Genomic DNA, 23,105 nt, shown 5'->3' on the forward strand with positions numbered 1-23,105 from the left:
TTTTCAAAGGAAATAAATATTTTAAATAAACTTAAACTTAATTTGTTGTACGTGGACAAGTAATAAGCTTAAAGTGTGGCAATGGATGCGTGCATGTCTAGGATTGGATCATGGAAGAGCTAGGTACTTAAGCAGTCAAATTGACTCACCTCTTCTCTTCTTGAATCCTACCTGGTGCACAGCTTCCATTCACTTTAACTTAAAACGAAAATATTCTTTAAACACTAAGAAAGATTTTAGATAAAACATGACTTCTCTAATAACGCTTCAATGTGACACGCTAGATTCGGTCGTAACGTCTAGGCCAGGTTTGGGGTGTTACACCACCCCAATAATCCAATCGTTACACATCAACTCTGTCCTCTGATACACATCATGTGGGGATATAAATATCAACCCACCTATCTGATATACATCAATGGTAGCCTGGTAGCGAAACTACCTTCATTGCAACAAGCTGCCAATCACATATTGGGCTTAAAAGCCGTCGGTGGACCCACAGTTGTCAAGCAACCATGCGATTCTCATATACTTCCTCCGTTCCATAATTCCCAACCCCTATGCAACCTAAGCAGAATATCTTATTTATGCAGCAGATATACATGTAACATCCATAAATCTTACATTCAACACATAGGGCTTGTGACAGCCCTAATGTGACCCTAGTTGGAGAGTGGTTTCGGGACCACAAAACCGAGTCATAAAAATAATTAACCGTCATATTTGATGCTTATTATATATATATGCATGTGTGAAAATTTCATGTTTGAATTTTGTTAATTGTAAGTGAATTTTATTAAATAGGACTTGTGTGAAAAAAATTTAGAAATGTGCTAGGCAAATGTTAAAGTGGCCTATTGATGCATGTTAGAAAATGCTTGTCCTTGCATGTCAAATTACCCAAAACTTTAGGTAGTGGCCAGCCATGCTATGGGTTAAAGCATATTATAAACATTTTGTGTTAATGTCTTATGTTAGAAATAATAAAATAAAAGGTTAGTAATAAAGAAATGAAAAGGGAGGGGTGATGAAAACAAAGTTGTCTCATCCATGCTCCCCCATTGCCGTGACTTGAGGAAGGAAGAAGAAGAGGATTCTCTTGCTTCATGTTCGGTTGGTTGATGTTTAGGAAGAGGTATGTTTGATGTTATTCCATGAAATTCATGCATATTTCTAGATGTTGGTTTAAATTCTTTTGCTATTTGATGGAGATGATACTCGGCCATGGGTGTTGTCTTCTTGGTTGGTGTTTGATGTTGGGGTGATGAGGCATGAAGATGATTGAGTTTGAGTGCTTAATAAAAAGGATGGGTCTTAACAACTTCATGAAGTATTTGGCCATGGTGCTAAAATGTTGTATTGTGTTTAAACTTAGAATTTTTAGTTATATGGATGTGTTAAGTTGCTTGAAATGTTAGATTAATTTGAACTCATCACCAAGTTCTTTAGGCAACCCATGTTAAAAATTTTGGTATTGAGATGCCTAGAACTTTCGGCCATAGTAGCTATGGAGAAATAAGGTTTTTGTTTCTTTGGATGTATCTTGTTGTATGAGTGCTTGAACAAACTATGATTAAATAGATGCATAGATTCAAGGTGGGAAGAATTGGCTATTATGCTTGATACTAATGCCGAATATGAGAATGTTGTACTTGAAAAATGTAGGTGAACATGACAAGTGTATTCGGCTTAGGGCATAAAGGATATGAAAATTTGGTATTTATTTTTGATTGTGTGTGTATGACCATGGATAATTGGCTGCACAAATATTATAAATACATAATGTATGTTAAATTTATTAAGCTACAAAACATTATACATGATCGGCCAAGGTAAATTATTTGAGTAAATTATATCTTGATGGTACATTTCGGCTAGTATAAAATGTATATGGATGTCGTATGACTATGTTTAATTTGGGAAGTAAATTGTTTGATTTAGCTCAAGAGCCTAGAGGATCAAAGTTGGATAAGGGAAAGGAAAAAGTGGTCGAATAGCCGTTGAAATCGTTCGACAACATCCGAGGTAAGTTTTCGAGTAATGAAACTTAGTTTATGATTTGATTAAGTCATGACATATAAGCATAACAAATAAACAGTGATATAATGATTCTACTTGAATTGTATATTGAGGTGATTAGTTTATACCTATGACGGGTAGTCGAATGTGTATAGAGATCATGTTATATAGCAAATCAAAATCATACTCTTTGTATGTGGCTATTGAGCCGAAAATGGTAATGGTTGATAAGCGTCTTGTGTTTGAATTCTAGTTATGATAATGAAATATGGATGTGTCATGATTTACTAGTATATGTGCTTGATTATTCGGATGATATCCGGGCTAAGTCCCGAAGGCATTTGTGCAAGTTACTATATCCGGGCTAAGTCCCGAAGGCATTTGTGTGAGTAGTTGCTATACCCGGGCTAAGTCCTGAAGGCATTTGTGCTAGTGACTATATCCGGGCTAAGTCCCGAAGGCATTCATGCTAGTGACTATATCCGGGCTAAGACCCGAAGGCATTTGTGCGAGTTTCTATATCCGGCTAAATCCCAAAGATACTTGGGTTTGGAAGCGAGCAATCTTGCTGTAATAATTTCAATTAATACGCTCATAAAATACAAACGATAAGGTATGTTTCGTATATGCATCGGAAAGGTTGATTCCTTTCAAATAGTACTCGCTCAATTGATTAACGAGCTTCCGGCCTTTAGTTAGGTTTGATACCTTGTGTATGAATATGTTGATTGAAGCGTGAAGTAAGTATGATTATGAGAATGTGCATATATGAAGTTATTCATTTAGCCATATGAATGTTATACTTTAGTCAAAACTAATTTCATTACTCAAACTTACTAAGCATTAAATGCTTATTCCGTTGCTTTGATTCTCTATTTTATAGATTTTGCTCGTCAGCTATCGGACTCGGGATTGTCAAAGTCGAAGTCGTCCACACTATCGAAGCCCTTTTGGTACTCTTTTAGTTGAACTCTGATAATGGCATGTATAGGATTGCCCTTTGTTGTTAGTCAAGTACCTTTGGTAATGTATATATTTGGATAGCCATGCGAAAATGGCTTATATATATATTGAGCATAGCATTATAATCATTTTGTATGTTGTTCATTGAGTGGTATGAAAATGTTTGGTAACGATTAGCCATTGGAATGGTTAATCACGATCATTTTGGTGCTATGTATTACAAAATTCTAGTTGATCCATGGAAAACCATGAAATAGGTAAAGTTTACCTTTAAAAAAAAAGATGCTGCTAGCAGCAGTGATGTGGATTTGAAAAATTGCTAAAAATAGTAGGAATGGAGTTAAATAGTGAGTAAATTATGTAATAAAACCTTGATGAATCTCTTTTCATATGGAAGAAGCGAAATGACCATATGAGCCATATTCTATGAGATGTTTAAGTTTTCGTGAAACAGGGCCAGAACGGTTATTGGATCCCCTGTTCCGACTTTGGAAATTCACTATAAATTAGTCAGAGATAATTAGAAGTCATGCTCTATATGTACAGATTCCCTTCCGAGTCTAGTTTCTTTAGGAACAAACGAAATAAGTATTGAAGCCCTGTACAGGGAGATATCTAAGTCGTAATGCATGAAGATCAGAGTAGTCGAACCCTGAAACAGGGGAGACTTTAACTAATAAACTGTACTAATTGGCCTGACCAAAAATTCTAGAAAAAAATTTGAAGATAGATGTATGAGTTTAGTTTCAGGAAAAATTTACAGAATTGGTTTTCAAGCTTCGGAACTCGAGATATGATTTTTAAAGTGACTGTGATGCAGTTAACCAGCTTGTCTGGAAATTTAAAAATGAACTGTGTAAGTAAATGAATTAAGTCCGTTAACACCTCGTGTTCGACTCCGGCAACGGTCTCGGGTACGGGGCGTTACAGGGGTATTTTGGTCATTTTTGCCCTTAGAGACATTTTGGTAATTTCACTTTATTGGATTTGTTACTTACCTTGGCCTATTAACAAGTCTTCGTTGGCTAAAGTGAACAGATACTATGCACCAGGTCGGATTCCAGAGAAAAGGAGGTGAGTCATTAAGACCGCTTAAGTACCAAGCTCTCCCTAGATCCAATCCTAGACAGGCATATACCTATTACCACACCTTAACCATATGACTTGTCCACGGTCGCAATTAATTAATTAAGTTTTATGTCAATTAAACAATTATCAGATACTAGGCCCAAAACCCCTTACAGAGCCCAAACAAGTCTACATTCATGCATATGGCCCACTAGGCCCAATCTTATTCATATTGCCCATTTGGCCTAAATCACATTCGTATGGCCCATTGGGCCCAAATCACATTCATATGGCCCATTAGGCCCAAATCATATTCATATACATGCTTTCATATAATTTCCATCACATAACATCAAGTTGCCAATTTTGCCTATTTTGGGCCCAACAGCCCATCAGGCCTACTTAGCCCATCTTGGCCCGATTGGCCAAAACACAGCCCAAGTTCATGGAATCGCCCATGGGGCCTCAGATAACCTGTCGTTTTCCCCCGTATGAGTGTTCGCACACTCACAAGACTACAGTAGCCAAACTTTCAGCTTTTTAGCATTTCGACTTTTCGGCATTTCGGTTTTTGCCGATCTACTGTGTGTGTGCAATGTATGCACACACCTAGTAATAAAGCGTATTGCGATCCCCCTTACCACGAACCTACAATCGATATCACTCAATGATTACTCACATATACTTATCGAATACTTTACCAAAAGCCGAAGTCTCACCTTAACCTTACCTGAAACGCCAAGTCTTAATAGCTTTTCCTTGATCACTAATCACGAGTGTTACCCTTATCTGTATTAACCTTTATCATTAAAAACATATTGGGTAAGTTGTATCCAGCATATGTCACCCTTTTCTACTAAAGCCTATTTCGCCAACCTTTACCGAAGTGAGGAACACTTACCAAAGTTTCAACACCTAGGGAGCAAATTGGCAGAGATCCAAAAGACTGGGATTCGATACTAATCCTACCATAACCAATTAGAATAAGTAAGGGACAGAGTGATCTATACTAGCAAAACCAATTGAGAGAGCAAAACACTTACATTAGAATCGGTTTAAGTAGAAAGAGTAGTGGCGGCACAGAGGATATTCGGCTCTTGAGACTTGTATGAAAAAGGTTATTCGGCACAAAGAAAAGTAGAAATCGTTTAAAACCAAAGGTGAATAAAAAATAAAATTTGAGTAGGGAAGAATGGAGAATCGACACAAAGAAAATGAAGGAAGAACAAGGGGTTTTTGGCTTTTAGATCTTTAGAGAAAAAGGTGTTTTCTAGGAACAAGGTGAGGGAGAATTTGGCATTAGCCTGGCAACCTCACATTCGGCATCTATATATAGCCTCTAGCCGAATTTCCTATCCCCTAATCCCTAATTCAGCTCCACCTCTTTACACTTCTCATCCCCTAATTTTTCTCCCTGATAACCCCTTAATCCCCTCCTCAAATTTCTCCTCTTATCACTCCCTACAGAGTTCACATTCAACGCCACCACTGCCCATTCCTTAAGCAAAAGAAAAAAAATCCTTCCTTTGAGCAAGGAAGGATTCGAACCCCTACCTCCTTGCCTTGTATGTGACGCCACTTGCCGCTCCACCATAAGGCTTTTTTCTGTCCAATTCTTCCTTCATTTATTTAAAAGCCAACCTACTTGCCAATAAGGTTCTTTTAGTAATTAAACCATAATTTTCTTCACCCCTAAGTTCGAACTTAAACCTTAACCAAGACCTACTATCACATAATTAACACTTGACTAGGAATGTTAAGCACAATTTTTATCGAAACCGACAAAAAGAAAGTTTGGGATTTCAAGATTTTTGGAGCATTACAGTATTGTCCAAATCAATCAGTTTTCCCAAAAGTATTTCCCCAATTTTTTTCCTGTGCATTCTTAGTTTAGTTAATTAGTTTAGATAAAGTAAATCCCCATTCGCCTTCGGTTGTTTCCCTTTTCGTTGAGGAACAAAGCTGAACAGTGGTTGAACTCGTTACCGCGAGGGTCAATCACAACTTGGGAACAAATGATCAAAAAATTTTTACTTAAATATTTTTCGCCGGCTAAAACGGCTAAGTTGAGGAATGATATCTCTTCTTTTGTGCAGATGGATCTAGAAACTCTTTATGATGCATAGGAGAGATATAAGGACGTATTACGAATGTGCCCTCACCATGGGTTACCTCTATGGCTGTAGGTTCAGACTTTTTACAACAGTGTGAACCCTTCAACAAGGAAACTTATCGACGTAGCCGCTGGTGGAACTTTGAATAACAAAACACCTAAAGAGGCTTATGAATTTATTGAAGAGATGTCACTGAATAACTATCAGTGGCAAGTCATGAGAACAAAGCCGACAAAAGCAACCGATGTTTTCAACCTCAATGCGGTTAATATGCTGTCTAACCAAGTAGAACTTTTAAATAAAAAGATTTACGGTTTGTATAGTTCTACTCAGGTACATCCAATGATGAGGTGCGATTCAAATGGAGGAGGAGTATATACAGAATATCAATCCTTCAACCCTAGCACTGAGGAGGAACAAGTTCAATATATGGGTAACAATAATTCTAGACCTCAAAATAACCCATACAGTAACACTTATAATGTAGGTTGGAGGAACCATCCCAACATCTCGTGGGGTGGCCAAGGAAATCAAATGACACAACATCCCCCAGGTTTTCAACAACCACCTTACCAGCAAGAAAAGAAGCTGAACCTTGAAGAGATGCTAATGAAATTTATCTCGGTGTTAGAAACTCATTTTCAGAATACCAAAACAACACTTAAGAATCAACAAGCGTCGATCCAAGGGCTCAAAACTCAGATAGGCCAACTTGCCAAACTAGTTTCTGAACGACCACAAGGTAGCTTGCCGAGTAATACTGAATCTAACCCAAGGGAACAACTCAATGCAATTACTGTTCAAGATAAGGAAGGGTTAGTCGAACCTGAACCTGAACCTAAACCAAGGCAAGGAATTGTGGTAAGTAAAGGTAAAGGTGAGGTGGACCACAATGAGCAAAAACTGGTAAGTAGAGAGTACAAACCTCGTGTACCATACCCCAGTGCGACAAGGAAAGACCACACGGACGAACAATTTGGTAAATTCCTTAAATTATTAAAGAAATTACATATTAACTTACAGTTTATTAAAGCTCTTTCACAGATGCCAAACGCAGTTAAATTTTTAAAGGAGCTTTTAGCAAATAAGCGGAAGTTGGATGTGGCGTCGCATGTAGAGTTGAACGCGGTTTGCCTAGCCATTCTACAGAATAAGCTAACCAACAAATTGAAAGATCCAGGGAGTTTTACGATTCCTCGTTTAATTGGTAGTTTAAACGTTAACAATGCTTTGGCTGACTTAGGGGCTAGTATTAATGTCATGCCCTATAAAATGTTTAAACAATTAGGTTTTGGGAAACCCAAACAAACTAGGATGAGAATTCAATTGGTAGATAAAACAATCAGATTTCTTAGGGGTATTATTGAAGATGTACTTGTTAAAATTGACAAATTAATATTCCCAATTGATTTTTCTGTTCTAGACATAGAAGAGGATAGTGACGTACCTTTAATTTTAGGAAGGCCCTTTTTAGCAACTGCTAGAACTACTATTGATGTTGGTACAAGTGAACTCACATTTCATGTGGGTCATGAAACAATCACACTACTAGCTCGTAATTCAAGTAACAAATCAAATACTGAGGGTGGTTGTATAAACTATGCTACTAATAATGATCATGTGATGCAACCTTCTTTGCAGGAAACACGTTCGAAGAGCATACATGAGCCATGTTCAAGTAACAACAGAGGACCCCTCTATGAAGAACGTAGGCTACAAATTGAGGAACTAGATGAATGGAAGACACAGAAACCAAGAGCACACGATAAACCAAAACTACGCCATACGGACTCAATGTTTCACCAAATCAACTTAAGGTTGGAGACAAAGTACTATTAGATGCAACAGACCCTCATATTACCTCTTCTAAACCTAATGGAACAATCCCTTTTACAGCACTTAACATTTTCCCATACGGTACATTCAAGGTAACTCATTCCAAATTCGGTACTTTCAAGGTAAATAGTACTCGTCTAAAACCTTATTTTGATAAAATTGATAGCAGGAATGAGGAGTGTAAACTCCTCGCACCACCATGACCACGCAACAGAGAGGTAAGTCAAGCTTAGACTCTAAATAAGCGTTTCTCGGGAGGCAACCCGAGCACTAACAGTGTTGATTTTTTTTTATATTTTTGTTTTAACATCTAAATCATTAACTGAGTCCTTGAATGCAGGTTTTCCAAATCTGCACGGCCAGGTACACGAGCGTGCTTTAGGCCGTGCTCATACCACGGACAGAGACAAGGCGTGCGATACGGCCGTGTGAAAACAGAGTAAAATTTTCCTAAAACACGGGATTCGATACATTGCCACGGCCGTGTGACGTGGTCGTGTGAAATTTTTCCAAATCAACACAGGCGTGTGACACGCTCATGTTTATAAGCTGTGGTAGAAATTGAGAAATTAATACAGTCGTGTGACAAACCCGTGCCCACCACCTATGGTTGAAGCTGTCAAAATAACACGGGCGTGCGCCTATATACACAAGCGTGGGAGAAGCGAACGAAGTAGGACATGGCCATGCGATACAGTCATGTGCACCAGCACGCCCAAAGAACACGGGCGTGGGCCAAATCTCAGACGCGCCCAAATTTGGAAATCACGAACACACGGGCTAAAATAAGGGCACTCGGGCATGCCCTACGGCTGTGTGCCCTCATATCTATATAAAATCACGAACACACGGGCTAAAATAAGGGCACTTGGGCATGCCCTACGGCCGTGTGCCCTCATATCTATATAAACCCCCACTATTCATCACCCCCTTCCCCAAATACCCTAACCCAATTCGCCGAAATCTCTTCCCCCCCACCGACCGACCACCCATAGCTCCCCTTTCTTTTCCATTTTCTCCTTTATCTCTTTCCTCTCTCCTCTCTTCTCACCCTTACACGCCCCACGGCCCTACTGCCCACGCTTGTGGCTGACCTACATCACCCTCGTACAACCAACGCTCGTACCGCCGGCCAACCCTTCGGCCACCACCAACCGTCGGTTCCCATATTTTTTAACTTCTTTATTCTCTAGTTTACTCTATTTTTTATTCTTTTGATTTTGATTATTTTTCTTTTAACTTTAGTTTTATTATTAGTATTCTTTCTTATTTATGTCTATTGTTATTACATTCATTCTAACAAGTATAGAATAGCTTGATTTTTATTCTGATTTTTGATTTCATTTACTGTCCTAAATAATAGGTTCTTCTGATGGTTTTCAGTTTGGTTAGTAGTTAATTATGTTAGGATTTTCTTTCTTATTCTTCACAATTAAGTGCATTGGATGGTTACAAGTAGTTTTGTATACACTTAGTTTCGATTCATATACTGTGAGTTTTTTTTGCAGTTTTGAGCATTAGGGCATACCGAAATAAAAGGCACACTATGAAAAACACTAGAGGCAAGAAGACTGTTGTCATCGCATCGAGAAGCGAAAAAGAGCAGCATCCTTCTCGGGTCCTACCACTGAAATCAGGCACCCATTCCTCTAATTTCCACCGGGGCCATAGGAGAAACTATTCCAGATACTATTGGCCCGACCCCTAAGTGTGGGTCGTTACATTGATTGGACTGCCCTAGAGCAGACCCAACTTGCTGACCCAGTCTGGGCTCTCCTGACTATTGACCCGTAGAGACTCTTCTTCGAGATCATCGAGCCGACGTACCTCGAGCTCACACTCGAACTCTATTCGACCTTTCATCTTCAAGTCATTATAACAGAGTTTGATGATCCTGGAACGGTCTAGTTTCGTCTCGGCGGTTTAGTTTGACAGTTGAATGTGCCTGAGTTCGGAGTCGTATTAGGACTATACACGGAGGAGTTCATGGACGACAACAACTTCGATAGCCTCCATCGCCGCATCCACTACTCTCCTTCAAACTTCTAGAAGGCCCTCGTTCCTGCTTCGGCCACTTATGATCGTAACCGCTCCAAGGCATCAGCTCTCGCCCCATCATTGAGATACTTACACGCCATCCTGGCCCACATCCTGATAGGACGGCGAGAGAGTACCAACGTCGTCAACACTAATGACACCTATTTTTTATGGAACATGGCGTATGGGCACGTATTCGACCCCGCCTATTTCATTGCCCTCACCATTCGCCATCAGACGGAGCGGCATAAGAAGGGAGTCATTTCCATCAGCCCTTATGTGACTCACCTGGTGCAGTACTTCGGTCTCCTCAACACAGCGGCACAAGCATCCTCCTCACCCTCATCGGTCAGATGTCTCCATAGGGCATCTCGAGTATGCTCCATATAAGGATGATCGAGCGACAATGTGGATTTGATCCTCCCTAGTACCGCCTCGTCCAGTCAGCTGAGTAGGAGAACCCAGAGGACATTACTGATGTTGTCCCTCCACCTCACGAGGATCCAAACTCTCAGCCACCACCTATTCATCGTTCAGTTCATATTGCGGCTTCACTCTCTGACATCTCTGAGCACCTCACTCGATTCAAGCAGCAATGTTTTCAACGATTTGATCACGTTGATGCAACCTTACATCAGATTTGTCAGCACCACATCTCATTGCCACCCTCACCTCACGAACCATCTGGAGATGAAGATTTTTAAAGATTTTTATTTATTATCTTTATGTTTTTACTTTTATCTTTTTAAAACTACTTTTTATTCTATTTATCTTTAATTTTATTTTTACTTCATCCTTATGTTTTGTAGTTTATATTGAACAATTTATATTTTCGACCATTTCTTTACGAGTAATCATGGTACTTTATATTTTCTAAAGAGTTATTGATTATATCGCAGTTATAAAGAGCTCCAAAGCTCACTATTACTTAAGAATTTACAGCTCTACTGGAAAAGGTCCTCCACGACTGCCATGCCCTGCTCGACCATGACCATAGCTACCACTAGTTATAATATTCTTTTGGCACAACACTTGTGGAACCCAACCTCAACCACCACCGGAGGATACCTTACCTTGGTCGATTACTTTCCATAACTCCAATTCAAGGAATCCATTTAACATGCAAGAAGTTTCACTTCTCTCCCTATCTTATGATTTTATTTCAGTAAATCTATCTTTGTACATTGAGGACAATGTACATCTTAAGTGTGGGGGAGGGGGTTATTTATATCATTATCAGAAAAATCCCTGAATTTTGTCTTATTCTCACGTAACTCACTCATATCACTATTAGAATGAATTTTGATTAATTTATAATTTTTATTGATATGTCTTGAATTAAAACATAGGCATTTATACATTGATTGTTCAAACTTTAAGGAATTAGAGAATCAAACATGATAAGTTGATTTTTAAGAATTAAAATTTTTTAGGTTGTTTCCCCAAGTTTAGGTATTATCTTGAGTTGAAATTCACAAGATTAACATCAAAAAGCCATAATTTTTGTGAGATCTTGAGCCTTTAGAGCATATATTATTTCTTTCATGCTCATTTTTATTATTGCTATGAGTGCGTCAATATTGATTTGTTATTCTAGAACTTGCTTCAATTATGCATGTCAAGACCACACCATTTGATTTGATATGTCAAAATGATAAAGGCACGTAGGTTTAACCCACTCACTCCATAAAAGTCTACCCTCATAATTAACCCTTAGTAAACCCCCTTGAGCCCAACAAGCCATTCATTGATTTACCCTCAATATTAACCCAAAACCCATTATTATTGAAATCCCCTCAATTAATTTGATCCCTATTTTTGTCGAGATTTGATTTGAATAAATTTCTTAGCTATGTTTTATTTTTGATAGTTAGCAAAGTTCTAAATACATGATTTGTTCTAAAAAAAAAATCATGTAATGCTTGGATTAAAACGATGTTATCCATGAAGAAAAGCTCAATTCTAGGATCATCTAATTAGGAATGTAATTTGTTAGTTATGGTATTTTTTTTCTAGTTAGGTAATTTTTCAATTCAATTTCGATTTTAATCTTCTCTTTCAGCTTGTGACCACACCCCCTAACCAAAGCCACGTTACAACCCTCTAAAGACCTTTTGATTGATGTATCATCTCAATTTATAGTGGTGGAGATTTGATTTTCACGCAAGCCTATGGTAATAACTTTTCATATTGACTGATGAGTGCTTAATTTGTTGTCCTTAAAACCTCGAATGATTTGAGTGAATCTTTAGTGAGGATGTTGAATTCTGTGATATTTTGAATCAAATGTGATTACTTAGATAATGGGAGACACCTATGTTTTCGTGATAAAATGCTCAACTTGGAATGTTTGAAACATTGATGTTCTTCTAGTTGAATTCTCAATGTATGATTACTTATGGTTTATTTTGAGATATTGATAGGAATTATAAGTTGAGAAAAATGAATTCTTAATTGTGAATTGAGGATTTTGCTTGAGGACAAGCAAACGCTTAAGTGTGGGGGTATTTGATAAGTCGTAATTTATACATATTTTTATCGCATGCTTAGCATATTTTTGGATTAATTATCATTAGATTTATGGAATTTGATGCTCCTAATACTTTAATTTCATGTTTTACACTTAGGTGGGCATAGGAGAGTAAAAAGAGCGAGAACGGGCTAAAAACGGAGAAAATGGGTCAATGTGAGAAATCAACACGGCTGGACTTCCTTAAACGGGTAGACCACACGCCCGTGTAGTTTTAGCAGACCCTAACACGGCCTAGACTTCCTTACACGGGTAGACCACAAGCCCATCTCTATTCAATAGACTCTAACACGGTTTGAAGCACTTGCACACAGGCATGTCCTTGTCAAGCCCAAGTCTAGTCCTACTCGGAAAAGGCCACTCTTGAGGGTTTTGAAGCATTCTAAAGCCTATATAAACACCCCAGGAGATACCTAGAAAAGATACACAGAGTAGGAGGCAAGGAATTTCTCAAAGAAAGCTGATTGATCCATCTCAAAAGTTGGATTCTCCTTCAAGACTGAAGATCTCCCTTCAATTTCCTTCAGGGGTTTTTGGGTTTTCTTTATATTTTGTTATTATTATTCTTCTGAGCTGTTTCCTTTTACACTTATGAACTAAGTCCCCTAAATACCTAAGAGGAATGAAACCTAAGATGGATCTTGTTATTATTTTTTGAATTATATGATAAATACTTGATTTGTTCTTAATTATGTGTTCTTAATTCTTGTTTTAATATTCCAGGATATTGATTCAAGTTTTGATGTGCTTATTTAGAGGATCAAAAGTCCTTGTCTAAGAGTAGATCTAACATAATTAAGCGGAGTTGATTGCACCCCTAGACATAGGGCGACATAAATCTGCCGGATTAGGGTCAAACATAATAAGGGAATCCATAGATTGAATTAATGCAACACTAGGGGTTTTGATTAGAAAGAGATTTCAATTAGTCAACCTAGGGTTAGACGTTGTTAGTCTCGAGAGAGATAATAATATAACTTAGAGATTTCTACAGATCGAGTCAAGTGAATAAATCGTCTAGTTCAGAGTCAAGTAACAAGTGAAGTCTAGGTGGATTTTTCCTTAGGTATTGTCCAAATCAATCAGTTTTCCCAAAAGTTTCCCCAATTTTCTTCATGTGCATTCTTAGTTTAGTTAATTAGTTTAGATAAAGTAAATCCCCTTATTTTTAGGCTAGATAATAAAAAGAAAGTTAATACTAGTACTTTTAGTTCTTGTAGGTTCGACATTCCGGTCTTGCTATAAACTATACTACTGTTCGATATGTGCGCTTGCCTTCATGGTGATAATAGTTATTTCTCAAGTACGATCAATCATAAATATAAAACTTATCACGCATACATCAATCCCTTCATCTTCATAGTAAGCAACAAAGTCTTCATTTTTTAAACTTCCTTCCACGATAACTTTTTATCTTTCTGATTATTCCAATAACATGACCCTTTTCATTCATCAAGGTCCTGCATAGCTTTCTAAAGGCTTCAAAACTGTCTAACTTGTCTCTTATAAATTTCACCCATGTGAACCTTGAATTGCCATCCATATAGATTAACACATAATTCTTGCGACTAATACTGTTTTTTCCATAGGGCCATTCAAATTCATATGAACCATCTCTAATGGCTCTGATATTTGGATATGACAAACTATATGCTGTTTCTCCCTATGTTGCTTACCCTTCAAGCGATTCCTGCTGATTTTAGGAACATCGCCATTTAGTTTAGGAATAACCCTAATAGCCTTGAACTGGATCAATCTTTGAAATCCTTTTTAGTGCACATGGTCAAGTCTCTCATGCCAAAATTCTAACTTAGAGACACTTTCCTTGTTACACTTCATAGATTGTAGAGCCATGTAGTAATTATCAAAAGTCCTAACCCCTTCCATAATCTTCTCTTTTTTCTTGAAAGAGACTTCACAACCATCTTTAGTGAAGTTGTCCAACATCCCTTGGTTAAACAACTGACTTATACTAACAATATTAGACTTTAAACCATTGACCAGTAGGAAAATTTTCAAACTAGGTAAACCAAGAGCATCTGGAGTATCTTTTTCCAATAACGTGCTCCTTCTTTCCATCACCAAAGCTAACTCTCCTATTAGGAAAATTTTAAAGTCAACAAGGAAATTTTGATTCTCTATCATATGTTTGGAACATCAACTATCAAAATACCTCACATATTCATGAGAAACCTTCAATGATCTATAAGCTAAAACAATCACTTTGCTTCTTTCTTGCTCCGGACTTGTTTATATTTTCTATGATTTGAGTGGCTATGAGCAGTTGGCACTTCAGTGGCACTGAGTGTTTCCACCTCAAATCATGTACCATTTTGATATATCTTGGTCTAATATATCCAAGTTTATTATAGTATTAAAAAATAATTATAGAATGAACACATACATTCTTCTTGGTTGCCACCTTCTTGTCAATCTTTACCATAACAACCTTAGTTTGACATATCAAACCTTATTCTAATTAGATGATTTCACAAATACAATTGGACTAATCATGATAGTTTTCCTTTTGTTGATAAAACCTAATCCACCTCTTCTAAGTTTTCTTTTGCCAATGGATAGAATTTTATCCAGCTTGCTACTCTTAACATTTAATTTCTTAAGTAACAATTTTGTTTCAGCCAGTTCTTTTTTGGTATTAACCAAATTATTCAACTTTTCGATTACAAAGACTTTTTAGCTTCAACTTGCTTGATGAGTTTCCCATTTTCTTCCTTTCGTTGATCATTCTCCTGTAACAACTAAGTGTTCAACTTACAAATTTTCTTCCATTTACTCAGCATGGTCTTGTAAGTTTTTAGGACTCTCTATTAGAACCTCCATCAGAATCATCATCTGTCTCTGCCTCAGAACTAGAAGTAAGGGCTATGTTGTTGCTTACTTGATCCTCATCAGAATTAGAATTTCTAGAAGTGTCTTCATCATTCCACTATGCACACAACACCCTCTTTTGTTCTTAAGAGTGTTAGCATACTCTACCTGAATATATCCATAGCCAAGGCATTTATGACATTGAATGCCTTTCTTCTTTTCTTTCTTATTCTCTTTCTTGGCAGTAACACCTTTGCTCTTGTTCTTAGGAGTGTTCTTTGATGTATCAAACTTTTTCAACCTTCTAGTTTGCTTCTTAAAAGCCTTGTTGAAGTTTTGAGTAAGTAGAGAAATATACTATTGTAACTCATCCATGGTAGAGGCATTTGGAGTTGACACATCATCAACAAATTAGAGTGTAATGCTCCTTTCTCCTTTAGACTTAACCTTCTTGGAATCATCCAGGTTCAACACGAAAGTTTGTAGGGATCTTATCAACTCATCAATCTTTAAGCTATCTAGATCTTTGACCTCTTCAATGGTAGTCACTTTGATAGATAATCGTTCAGGTAATGACCTTAAGACTTTCCTTACTAATTTAGTGTAACACCTTCAACCCCAAACCATCGCCGGAATAGGGTTATGAGGCATTACCGGACATATCAAACAACTTACGAATAATTCACAATTAATATAACATTCATTGTATAATTTAATAATTAAGTCCCTATATTGGACTCTCAAAGCCCAAAATATGTATTAAAAGTAGAACGGGACTTGTTCGAGTATTCCAGAATATTTTTTGTAAATTATTTTTTCAAAAATTTCGACAGTATTTCTGCTTATTTTTACCTAAAACCCTTTACAAATTCAAACCAAAAACGAACCAATACCAATGTTTCAACGAAAGAATTTTACATCTTAAACACTACTAGATCATGCTTAATCCATTGATTTATTACTTAAATTTTAAAGTGTTAACATATAAGGAACTAATTCATATCTTTCATTTCATTTCAAAATTTAATACCAAATTTACTAATTTATAACTTTAAACTTACTTATCATCCAAAATTTCATAACGATCTAATTACAACAAGATCATTTTACCTATATATATATACATGACTCATGTACAACCATCTAGTACATGCCACTTAAGAAGAAATACATCACCAAAATTTTCTTGTTGGAGTCGGGATCTTCTGGATGCTGAACAGGATCTTGAACTCTAATGACCTACGCACGGAAACAACCGTACGCTGAGTATTTCATACTCAATGGTCTTACTATAAACCAAACTATTTAACATTAATAAATTACAACATCAACCATAAGCTTTATAAATCATTTAAACTAATTATACATAATTATATATCACTTCATAAATCTTAAATTCATATTTCATTTTTTTTCACATACTAATTCAATTCATAGTTTAATTCATACATTCTTTCTCATACTTTTTAGTAGTGCCAAATCAATCAATCTCATTTTCAAATTTTCATTTCAATTATTTACCCTATTAACAAGGCTCACACTCTGATAGATACGCGGATTCCACCCAAAAACACTAGAATATCCAATCCAAACACACCCGAAATAATATAAATCCTCCATAACACACTAGTATAATATAGCCTCCCAAACACACCGGTATATCATATCCTCCCAAACACACCAATAAGGCATTAAATGCCTCTTCGGTTAAACTAAAGCATATAATAACATAATCATCTTCTCAGTCAAGCTACAAATCTCCTTATCACATCACAATCCTATGGCATGCCATTTATATCCAATCTAGTCCGACAAGTTAATAGGGTATTATTTTACTTTTCCAATTTTGAATTCATTTCCACAACAATTTCAAATATTCAATCAATTCAAAACATCTATTATCTCAATTCACGTATAATTCAATATTCACACATATTCTTACTTAATTTAAAATATTATTACTTACCTTATCTTAGATGTCTCATGACTACAAATTCAATATAACATTTAATAAATAGTTTGAGTTATAGTAATACAAACTTGGAATACGCGTTTACTCCTCAACGATCTTTTCTTTTGCTTTGGATGCTGATGCCTCGTTTTCCTTGTTAGCTACGAAAATAATAATAACAATTTACATTACTAATTACAGCATTAATTTAATAATTAATTGAATTTTTATTCAATTTATTCCCTAATTCCAATTTAATCCTAATTAACTCTTTTATTTGTGTAACTTAATTTATACTTCATTTCTACTCAATTTCCTTCCATATTCACCTTAACAATTTAATGTTCATTATAAAACCCTAATTTACAATTTCTTTCAATTTAATTTCCTAAAACACAAAACTTATAGCTTGTTTTACAATTTAATCCCTTTTCAATTCTAACTTAAAATTCATTCAATTAGATCCATAATTCTTCTTTTTGTTCAACATAACCAATGCTTAAAATCCTAAGAACTTCCAAAACCTTAATTTAATTTTAACAAAACTTTGTTTTAAAGCTTCTAAAACATCAAAATTAAGAGAAAATGGCTAAATTTAGCTTACCAATTAAACTTGAAGCTTTAAAATCCCAATTTTTCCCTTTTTTTTCTTTCCCTTTTTCTTCCCCTGTTTACGTTTTGTTCTCTGCTTCTTTTCTGTTCTTCTTTCTTTTACTTTCTTTTTATTCTATTTACTTATTTCTTTTAGTTATTTTATATTACTTTAATATTAAGTAAACAATTTTTTTATAACAAATGTACCAATATTTTTATTACAATTGTCATTATTTAATTTGTTTATTATAAAAAAATCTTATAATTTAATTATTATCATTTACTTATTATATAAGAAATTATATATATATTTTACACATGTACCAATAATAATTATGCACTTGTCTTATTTCATAATATAATATCAATTTAATAATTATTAATATATATAAATCTCTTTTACTTATTATTTAAGAAAATATGCAAATATATATATTTTACATGTGTATAAATACACATATCACACATGTACACTTTTATCATCATACATTTGGCACAAATTTTAATTTATTTATAATCTAATAACAAAATTTTAAATCAAATAATAATAATAATAATAATAAAATAATAATAATAACAACAATAATAATTAATAAAATCTAAGAAAAAAACTTAGATTTTTCTATCCATTTTGCCACCTCAATTATTACAAATAGCTTAATTGCCATTTTAATCCCTTTTTCTTTCTATTGTTTTAGAATTAAACTTTTAACCTTTATTCAATCTAGTCTTTTTTTACTAATTACTCTAAATTAAACTAGTTTCACCTAAATAAAACTTAATTAGACATATAACTAGACTCATAATTATTCCTAATAATTATTTACGAACCCGTTTTACTAAGACGGAGGCCAGATAATGTACTTTTTTGGTGCCCACGGATTTTGGGTCATTACATTTAGAGTTAGAATACTCTTCACCAAAAGTACATTCTTGATTGGACAGGTTATACAACTTGGCATAACACTCACTAGTTGTCTCAGAATCTTGTATTCTAAAGGTATTTAATCTTCTGGTCAACATCTAGATCATGGATTTCTTGACAGTATTAGTTCCCGCGTGAGTAGTTTGGAGGATTTTGTAACGCCCCAATTTTCGGGATTTTCGGGATTCCTATAATTTCCAATGACTTTTAGTAAATACTGTGTTTTGATTGTCTGTTGTGGGTCTGAGTATGTTGGTGGGCCTTTAAAAGGCCCAAGAGTAAATTTAATTCGAGGCAATTCCTGAATTTTTAATTTTGGAGAGAGAGGATTCTGGCGATATGGGCTTTTAAAATTGATGTGGTAAAATAGGACACAAAAAGATCTGTAGTAAAGTGGCATGTGGCGCCACCTAGGTGTTTGGGGAGTGACGTGTGGATGTTCAGGGGGAGCGAGAGTTCAAGGCACAAGGTAAGCGTGTTGTTACTTTTATTTTTATTTTTATTTTGTGTGCATGTGTCGGGCATGTGATAGAGCTTAAGTGGAAATTCGGCTAGGGCTTTAGGAAGGTTGGGACGTGGGTCTGAATGGCCATTAGGGCAAGCTTTATTTGCTTTTCTTTTTTGCCGAATTAGGGTTAGCCACCTAGAGCCTTCCCTTTATTCTATTCTCTTCTCAGTGTTGCAAAAAGCCAAAAACGCAAAGTTAGATCTCCTGAGTGCGTAATTTTTCCTTCTCTTCTTCTATTTTCTTTTCTCCTTCTTTTCTTCTCTAGCCGAAACATTCCTACCATTCTACTCATCCCCTCTTTCATTCCCATTCTTTTCTAAACCTCTATAGCCGATTGCCATAAAAGTCAAAATCCCGAAATGTTTCTTGTGCCGATTTCTTCTAGCCAAAATCCTCCTATTTTCTTCATCTCTTTTGGTTGATCTTCATATCCTCTAAACCTCAATCCCTATCGGTAATACCACTTCAAAACCACCATACCAAATCATCTTCCTTTTCATAGTTCCAAAAGCCGAAAACACCATAGTTTTTAGGGACATATAGCCGAATCTTTAGATCTCTAAGATTTGATTTCTGCTAGTGTTTAAGGGATGGATCTGTATCAGATCTGAGTAGAAATTGAAGTGGAATCGTTTTGGTTGAAAGAACCTATGGTAGGTACTCAAATCTATTCTTTATTTCGAGTTTTAGAAAAGCCAAAACCCTTATACGCATAGGGTGGCTATCGACTAAGACTAAACAGTTATTGGTTTTTTTATTATTCTGTTATGTATTTAGTGTGGATTTAAGGTCAAGCAATCAAGGAGCATAGAGGGTTGACACTATTGGAGCATCTAGATCTGGTAGTTGGAGATCGATAAAGGTAAGGGTTAAAGATATGGACTATGGCCGAATATGGTAAAGGTTTGATGTGTTAAGTTGTTATCGAGTTTTAATCTAATGTTATAGTAACCGATTGTAGGATGCTTGTGTGTGGAACTCGTCAACGTTTCATCGTAAAACAGATGTGTAAATGACATCCACTAGTAGACTAGATCGGCAAAAGCCGAAAAGCCGAAATGCCGAAAAGCTGGCATTTCGAGAACTTGCGAGCGTGCGGGTGCTTATGGGATTGTTTGTATTGCAGAGTGCGCAATTTCGTGCACTTCAGTATATTTGGGCTTAATAGCCCGAAATCAGGTTAATGGGCCAACGGGCCCAATTCGATAAAAACGCTCGGTAAGTGTTTCTATTAATACGTTAATAATTGTAATGAGCATGAAACCCTAAAAAGACTGATAAAATTACTAAAAAACCTCTATAAGGTAGAATTACCGTAATACCCCTAAAGGGGTATGTTTACGATTACGCCCCTCGAGGGTAAATAACTGTTCTTACGCTATAATCTGACTGTCTTTCTGAAGCATGCCTTATTAATTATATATATTCTGCATACATGTCATACTGCATGGGGTTGGGTTTTGTTATGGAGGAAGAACCCGTTCTGGTGGCTGTGCCACATATTCTGATATAAGCAGCTTTGCTTCGGATTATAGTTAGTGCCGCAACCGGTGCTAACACTGTAAGTGTAGGGATGGCATGGGTGATTTATTCCCCACAGGAAGTGTAGGGATGGACGGAGGCAAGTGCAGGGTTGGATGGGGTTATCATGCATTAATCATATGAGACTATTTTGTTATGGTCCAACTGTATTGAAATGGGCCCAACTGTGTTAATATGGGCAAGGCCCAACATATCTCGACTTGTAATAAGGCTATGACCAAGATTGATACTGATATGGGCTAGGCTCAATATACTCTGATACTGTGAGGGGCTATGGCCCAGATTAATATTGATATAGGCTAAGGCCCAGTTAACTCTGATTTCTGAATAGGGCTTAGGCCCAGGAATCTTGAACTGATTTAGGCTCTAGTTGGGATACTTTACACACTGAGTTTTCCAAACTCACCCCCTTTTTCCCATCTTTGCAGGTGAGCCTTAAATCGGTGGACTTGGAGTTGGAGGGATTCAGAGTGGCCATGTGGACTATTTAAAATATGTGTTTATACCTTCACTTTTATTTTAGATTATTTCCTTTATGTTTTCGGGTTTTTAATTTGTAATAAGGCCGTTTTAATTATTTTTAATTGTTTTTAGTATGTTTTGTTAGCTTAGATATGATATTGTTTTAATTGTTTGAAATTGAATAGCTCTAGGGCCCGTTTTAAAAAGGTTACTTGATTTCAAAATATCGCGATAACAAAGCAAAGCTTCCGCAACGAAAACATTTTCAAAATTAATAACCTTCTCAATGGTTTAAACGAATTCGTTTTCCTTGAACAATCACTCAGCTAAAGTGTGGCAATGGTTGTGTGCATGTCTAGGATTGGATCCATGGAGAGCTAGGTACTTAAGCAATCTAATTGACTCACCTCCTCTTTTCTTGCTTCTTACCTGGTGCACAGCTTCCATTCACTTAAATCTATAACGAGGATATTCTTTAAACACTAAGAAAGACTTTAGATAAAACATGACTTTTCTAGTAACGCTTCAATGTGACACGCCGGATTCAGTCGTAACGTCTGGGCTGGGTTTAAGGTGTTACAACCCTAGTAGGAATATTAGGGTGTGTCGTCCACCCTACTCTTAGCAGAAATTTATTTTTCTATTTGAAATAAATGACTGCAATTCAACAAAGCTTCTACCTTCTCTTCTTATAAATAGATGACACTTGTAAGGCATAAAATAAGGTTTTGGAGAGATTGTTACTCTGCCGAAAAGAGAGAGAATTTATTCTCAACTATTAAATATATTTTTCCTGAATAACAGTTCTATCGGTTTTTATTAAAGAAGAGAGAATTTTTGTTTTCACCCCAAATAAAAGAGAGTAAAATTTTTCTAGTTCTGTGTTTCAATTCAATTGGTTCGAGCCCACACTCGAAGTAGTTAGTGGTACGAGAATAATAGAGAACATCGATTGGTTGAAATTTGGGAACAACAAAGTCCGCTAAGTTGAAAACATAGGTATGAATTACGTTAGGTTTTATTGCTATAGAAATCACAAACCAGGTCAGTTTTCAAAATTTTAATTTTCTGCAGTGCAAAAAACCCGTTTTCAAACTGGATTTTTTTCCAAGAATTGGTATTAAGATCCAGGTTGTGCTATTTTTATAGTGTAAATTGGCATTGAATCTTTCTCTTCATCTTTTTTATTGATATTTGATAAGATGTGTCATTCTTGTAATTATTCGCATGTTTAGGGGAATATATGAGAATGAATGTGATATTATATATGTTATATAATTGTTATTTTTTTGCCAAAGATTTGGTTCTTAGGATATAGACCATGGACTATTATCTCCACGTAGGATTTTTTTATATAGAATTCTTATGAGGCGAAAACATAGGACTTAAATATATTTTTCCGAAAGGAGTCCACGACGAGGAGAAGATGGAGCGATGGATGTTGAAAACATAAGGAATGCCTTGTGGTGAATGTAACACCCCTAACCCGTATCCGTCGCCGGACTAGGGTTAAGAGGCATTACTAGACATATCGAAATATTTAGAAATCAAAAGTTATGCATCATCATTTTATAATCAAAATCAACACAAAGTCCCTTTCTTAGGTCAACGAGACCCTAAACATGCATTAGGAAGGGGTCGAGACTAAATAGAACACATACAAATTTTTTCGAAAACTTAACAATTTTCTAAGTTACAAAGATCACACGTCCGTGTGAATAGGCCGT

The 23,105-nt window shown here is 36.0% G+C and overlaps 1 non-coding gene across 1 annotated transcript; it reads right to left on the reverse strand.

Moving 5' to 3' along the window:
- Window positions 1-6,113: 6,113 nt before the first annotated feature.
- LOC121208931 (small nucleolar RNA R71) lies at window positions 6,114-6,220 on the reverse strand. Its single transcript, XR_005904052.1, has one exon. It is a non-coding gene; the product is annotated as a small nucleolar RNA R71 (small nucleolar RNA).
- Between the last annotated feature and the right edge of the window lie 16,885 nt (window positions 6,221-23,105).

The sequence above is a fragment of the Gossypium hirsutum genome, chromosome A10 (assembly GCF_007990345.1).
Source record: "Gossypium hirsutum isolate 1008001.06 chromosome A10, Gossypium_hirsutum_v2.1, whole genome shotgun sequence".
Lineage (NCBI taxonomy): Eukaryota > Viridiplantae > Streptophyta > Magnoliopsida > Malvales > Malvaceae > Gossypium > Gossypium hirsutum.